Source organism: Bos javanicus, chromosome 20, assembly GCF_032452875.1.
Source record: "Bos javanicus breed banteng chromosome 20, ARS-OSU_banteng_1.0, whole genome shotgun sequence".
Taxonomy (NCBI): domain Eukaryota; kingdom Metazoa; phylum Chordata; class Mammalia; order Artiodactyla; family Bovidae; genus Bos; species Bos javanicus.
In genome coordinates, this window is record NC_083887.1 from 36,399,620 (window position 1) to 36,405,854 (window position 6,235).

General features: G+C 39.9%; 1 non-coding gene across 1 annotated transcript; it reads right to left on the bottom strand.

Annotated features, from left to right (window-relative positions):
- Positions 1-3,260: 3,260 nt before the first annotated feature.
- On the bottom strand, positions 3,261-3,367 carry LOC133233839 (U6 spliceosomal RNA). The gene has a single exon (XR_009731887.1). It is a non-coding gene; the product is annotated as a U6 spliceosomal RNA (small nuclear RNA).
- Positions 3,368-6,235: the final 2,868 nt, after the last annotated feature.

The following is a 6,235-nucleotide window of genomic DNA, read 5'->3' on the forward strand; positions in this document are numbered from 1 at the left end:
TTTGCTGACAAAGGTCCATCTAGTCAAAGCTTTGGTTTTTCCAGTAGACATGTACAGGTGTGAGAGCTGGATGGTAAAGAAGGAAGAATGCCAAAGAATTGATAACTTCAAACTGTGGTGCTGGAGAAGACTCCTGAGAGTGCCTTGGACAGCAAGGAGATCAAAGCAGTCAATCTTAAAGGAAATCAACCCTGAATACTCATTGGAACAGCTGATGCTAAAACTGAAGCTCCAGTATTTTGGTCACCTGATGCGAATAGCCGACTCATTGGAAAAGTCCCTGATGCCGGGAAAGATTGAGGGCAGAAGGAGAAGAGTGTGACAGAGGATGAGATGGTTGGATGGCATCACCAATGCAATGGACATGAACTTGAGCAAACTTCAGGAGATGGTGAGGGAGAGGGAAGCCTGGCATGCTGCAGTCCATGGTGTCACAAAGAGTCAGACACGACTAGGTGATTGAACAACAGCAACAACCTCTCAAAGACAACTTCTTTAGAAATTCAGGACATCTGCGTCCTCTTTATTATTGAATCCTCTCAGACTTTACCTTTCTGAGCTGAATAATACTAACCACTTTTTCATTCTGTTTTCATAAAATCAGCTCCTGCCTCTCCCTACCCTATTTCATCTCTCCCACATATATTCATATTCACTCTCTCATATTCATGCTTATATCTTTTCTATCTCCCCATAACCACTTTCCTCTGGAGGCATCCTTTCTTTCCTGTGGCACAGTGCCTGGGCTCAAAAGCAGCACATCTGCTGGGATAAAACCATCTTTCTCTTCCATGATGCTATTTAGTTTCCAACACCCTTAAATGACAGTCAGAACATGTTGGCTTTTTGCAACCAGTGTCTTCATTGACTCACATGCCCTAGATTGTAACTGATAACCCAGAGTCTGTTATTCCACTTGAATAGTTTATAGATTACTTCTCTACAAATTCAAGATCCTTATCTATTTTGAATACGAAAATGGAGAAATGTTATGATTTTCATCATGTTATTCTTTGAGATGGCATCTAGGCTAGAAGAAACAATGGTTGATATGCTCACTAAAGCAAGATGTCATGTCATGGGGATACACAGCAGCCCTGAGAGAAGGCAGCATGTAGAGAGACCCACATGGAGAGGAAGCATCTTACCAGTCCAACCATGGCTGGCCTTAGCAGTGGGTCCTGTAGTCCCCGTCAAGCCTTCAGATGATTCCAGCCCCCTCGGGATTTCAGTCTTCCAGCTGAGGTCACAGAAAACTTCATGGAGCAGAGATAAGCCACCCAGATGTGCCCTCTCTGAATTCCTGACCCACAGTAATTCTGAGATAATAAATGATAATTGTTGTTTTAAGATACTAGCATTTGGGGTAATTTTCTATACCACGATTGGTACTATATCATGGTGTATGGGTATCCAAAAATAACTTTTCCTAAAAAGTAAAATATATATGTATATATATATATACACACATATATATTACAGCTCAAAATTCAATATAGTGGCTACCTCTGCAGGGGAGGCAAAAGAACAGGTTAAGAGAAGAGGACACAAGTAATTGCTAAGTAATTGGTAAACATCTGCCTATTGGTCAGATGGCATTTTTTTGTTTGTTTGTTTTTTCCTTCAAGCATCAACATTTATTATTTTTTAATTACAAAAGTTAAGGTAGAAAGTAGAAGAAAAGACAGTTTAGAAAACTATGGATAGCACAAAGGAAAAAAAATCACACATTATTTCACTTCCATGTGAGTAAGCTTTTTTCCTTTATATGTGCATAACTGTTTTTTTTCTTTGTGTATGTATCTACTCACACATATTTTATTTTTTTAAAACTGAATCATAGTATACATATTCCTTTGTTATCTTATTTTTTTCCACTTCTTTTTAAAATTAATTTTTATTGGAGTATAGTTGGTTTACAATGTTGTATTGGTTTCTATTACACACCAAAATGAATCAGCTAGACTTTTTTATTTTCTAACACTCAAATGCTCAGTCATGTCTGACTCTTTGTGACCCTATGGACTGCAGCCCACAAGACTCCTCTGTCCATGAGATTCTCCTGGCAAGAATACCGGAGTGGGTTGCCATTTCCTTATCCAAGATGGTATGTTTTTAATAGGCAAATAGATGAATGGATGATTAGATAGATGAATGGATGAATATGTAGATAAAGAGAAGAACTTGTATGGTCTAATGATGAGAGTGTGTCATGAGCCAAAAATTGTGTTTAACCCAGTTTAAACACCTAAGGTCCAATGATAAGAAAAGGAGAGAAGAGAAGAGGAAGGGGAAGAAAAGAAGGAAAGAAGAAAGACGGGGAGGGAGAAGGGAGTGAAGTTGTTAGTTCTCACCTGGTAACATTTTAAAATGTTTCCACCCTTCACCCACCATGTCAATTCCTGAGTGTATATCCTAGAGCAGCAATTACAGAAGAGAAAAGGTACAATATTCACAGAAGCATTTTATAGACACAAAATTTAGAAATATACCAAATATCCAGCAACTGTAATATGAATAAATCCATGGTGGTTATTCAGATGGTAAAACATTACACAACACTAAATACTAATAACTAACATCCTGGTTTAATCTCTACTCAACTTCAGGGATAAATATCTAGAGATAATAGACACGGCTTTCTGCAATAAGAGAAATGTTCTACAGCATGAAGCTGGGCAAAAGAAAAAAGATGAGAAATGATTCCATTTCTATAATGTTAAACACAGACAAAAATAGATAATACATTGGTTAGCGACGCATACTGGGCATGCGTGCAAAGTCTCTTCAGTCGTGTTCAACCCTTTGTGACCCTATGAACTGCAGCCCACCAGGCTTCTCTGTCCATGGGATTCTCCAGGCAAGAATATTGGAGTGGGTTGCCATGCCCTCCTCCAGGTCAGGAAGACCTGACCCAGGGATCAAACCCTCATCTCTTATATCTCCTGCATTGGCAGGCAGGTTCTTTATTTCTAACACCACCTGGGAAGCCCCTTAGAGATGCATATATGGTAGTAAAACTAGAGTGAAAAGCAGGCAAATACACAAGACTCAGACTGGTGACTGGGAGACGGAGATTGAATAGGAGCAGGCCACGTATGAGAGACTCAACAGTATTGGAAATATCCTCATTCTTTCTGTATATATAAATATAAAAGCATTTTTAAACTTTATTATTAATACTCAGGACATTAGGAATTTCCAGATTTTTTTTTCAGTAGCATATGTAGAACCACTTTTGGTAACAAATACAGTAGTAAAAAACTATGGAACGATTTATGAATTTGCATATCATCCTTGTGCAGGGGCCATGCTAATCTTTTCTGTATTGTTTCAATTTTAGTATATATGCTGCTGAAGTGAGCACAAATATTCTCATTCTTAAGCAGGGTTGGGGAGAGATCCAAGATGTTCATATTTTTATTATTAAACTGTATGTAGATATTGTACAAACTTCTGCATATGTACCATGAATTTTAAAAATAAAGATATAAGTGCAACAAAATAGAGAATCAGTATCACATTAAAGGACTTAAGCAGCAGAATTTCCACCCAGCATAGTCAACTCCTTGTCCTTTCAATGTCCCCAGAATCAGGTCTGCAAGAAACCTCAGCTACCCAGGTTTCATCTTTGCTCCTCGGAATATAACAATAAAAAAAATATGTTTATTAACTAGCTATCCCATAACTTTACAATACCAGCACCACATTTATATCTTCAGGCCAGAAGTTCTGTATCTTAGCTTTGTGGGTTGTCAGATCAGCATTCAATATGTATGACATGGTGCAATGAACAGAGTATTGGACTGAGTATGAGAGCCCAGTTGACTCTGGGGTCTGCTGAATCCCTCCCCAGCCTAGATGACTTTGACAAAATCAGTTCACCTCTCTACCGGGATGCTTCAGAAGAGCCGCTGGGGATAGCCAGAGCTGTTCCATTTATAAATGACTTTATGTTGGACTTCTTGGTTTGATCTCTTTTGAAGAAAAGGTTGCACTGCTTTAAAAAGAGAAAAAGTTCAAAAACCTCTGGACCAAATGATCCCTAAGTATTTTCTTGCTTTAACATTTTAGAACTCTTTGTGCTTTGTGAAAATCATATTGTGGACCTGGCATATTGTTAGAAGGATTGATCAAAAGGGTACTTACAACTAGATCACAAAGTTGGCCTCTTCTGGAGAAAGTCTATATATTTTTTTGCCAAGAGTAATAGAATATTCCAGAAGTTCTCTAGCAAGGCAACTCAGGCTCCCCTTCCTTGTTTCCCCCTCAGAGCCCATCTGACCCTTATTCTGTTTGGGGATCTGACAGCAAATCTAGCTGATTCATTGAATCACTATTAGAGAGAGATCGAGGGAGAGGGGCTGGAGATGAGGGGAATCTTCTGCAAGAGGTAGAATTGCATAGGAACTTTCAGACAAACTCCTGGGGACCCACAGCTGGCTTGTTTGTGCTTGTCTATCCTTCTGATGTCTTTAGCCCTCAGGCCCATCAGCCGTGCTGTCCTCAGGGTCTCCTTCTGTCCTCCACCCATTCTTCATGGGATTTTCGTACACTCTGCTTGGTCAAACATGTGTCCAATAGAACACTGGGTTTTGGATCAAACATTGCCATCTAAACCCCAGTCTTCCAGACTTGATGGATTTCAGGCACCTGCTAGAGCTGCCTGCCTGGCACAACACCTTCTTTCCATCTCTGTACAAAGTCAACTTTGCCTGTGGCCACTCGGCTGGTAATACTCACCAGCACCTGCCAGGACAGCATAGGGGATCTGTCCTCTGGCCAAGATGTCAATGTTATTGTCTTAATAACGGATTAGCCATTGAATCATCATCCCACTTTGGGGTGAATCCCACTTCCAGCTTTGCTTCAACTTATTCTAATTTTCAAATAGAACACACCAGTTGCTGTTCTACACAATAACAAAAGGAAATAATGGGACTTCTCTGGTGGTCCAGTGGTTAAGAATCTACCTTCCAATGCAGGGGACATGAATTCAATCCTTGGTTGGAAAAATAAGATTCCACATGCCACAGGGCAACTGGGCCTCTGCACCATGACTAGAGAGAAGACCATGCACCTTGAGAAGCCCGTGTGCGGAACAAAAGAACCCACATGCCGCAACAGGACCTAGTGTGTCTAGGTATTTTTTTAAGTTATTCGTTCTTATTAAAAAAATAATAATAATTTTAAAAATATGAGTCTTGATAGTCTGTAAGTTCATCAAACTAATCATATTAATAGAAACTTCAGATTCAGTGTCACAAAGATTTCTTCTAAGCACAATTCTGATGTGCAATCATGATGCGTGCTCTGGAGAAATAAGGGCTGTCACTCCTCCTTGTCTTTCCCCCACCTTACTTCACTCCAGAGTTGCTGAACTCCCAAGATAACCACACAGCTACAACGTGTCGATTTCTAGACATTCACATGTTGAGTGTGAATGGGAACATTCCAAATGTTGCCAGCAAAAATAATTAATATTCTCCTTGGAAGAGAAAGTCAACATAGAAAGATGCCTTAGCCAAAGCAGAAATCAGCTGTATTCTCAAACCACAAAAACTATTTTTCTCAGTCTGCTCCTGTTGCAAAAAAAAAAAGCATCTTCATTTGTTTATAGGATCACTATGAAACACAACGGCTTCCCCCCACCCATGGTCTGGAAAGTAATTCTCCAAGGTTTTTATAAACATGCTGAATGGAGGAAGCTCAAACCGATCCTCTCTCTCTTGAAAGGAAATTACACGCAGGCCCCAAACTCCAGCACACATGAATTCCAGGTCCATAAATTCAAGATAATCCATCCCATTCTCAGTGGCTAGGTTTGGTGGTCCACAGGCATGCGCTCCAATCTGAAGGACATGGCACTATCTCATTAGTAAGCTAGGACTATACTATAAATCCTATCCATTTATCATACTGCCATTTTGTTTAAAGAAATGGAAAAAGCAACATTTGATGGTTCTCATTTTTAGGTACCCTTAGCCCATTCTCCTTTACCCAGCATTCCACACTCTTTACCAGCAGTCTTTGGCTGGCCAACTCAGCCTCATCTCCCACTGCTCCATTAGCCTTTGCCAGAATCAAGGTATTTTAACCTCTATCCCTCAGCCCAACTTGTGCTCTACCCACCCTTCAATCCCTTAGATAGTCCCTACCTGAGATGTTTCCACTTTCTTTAATATTGTTTCCAACATTCAAAGCCCTCCTGAATACTCATCTCCTTCTTAAACAT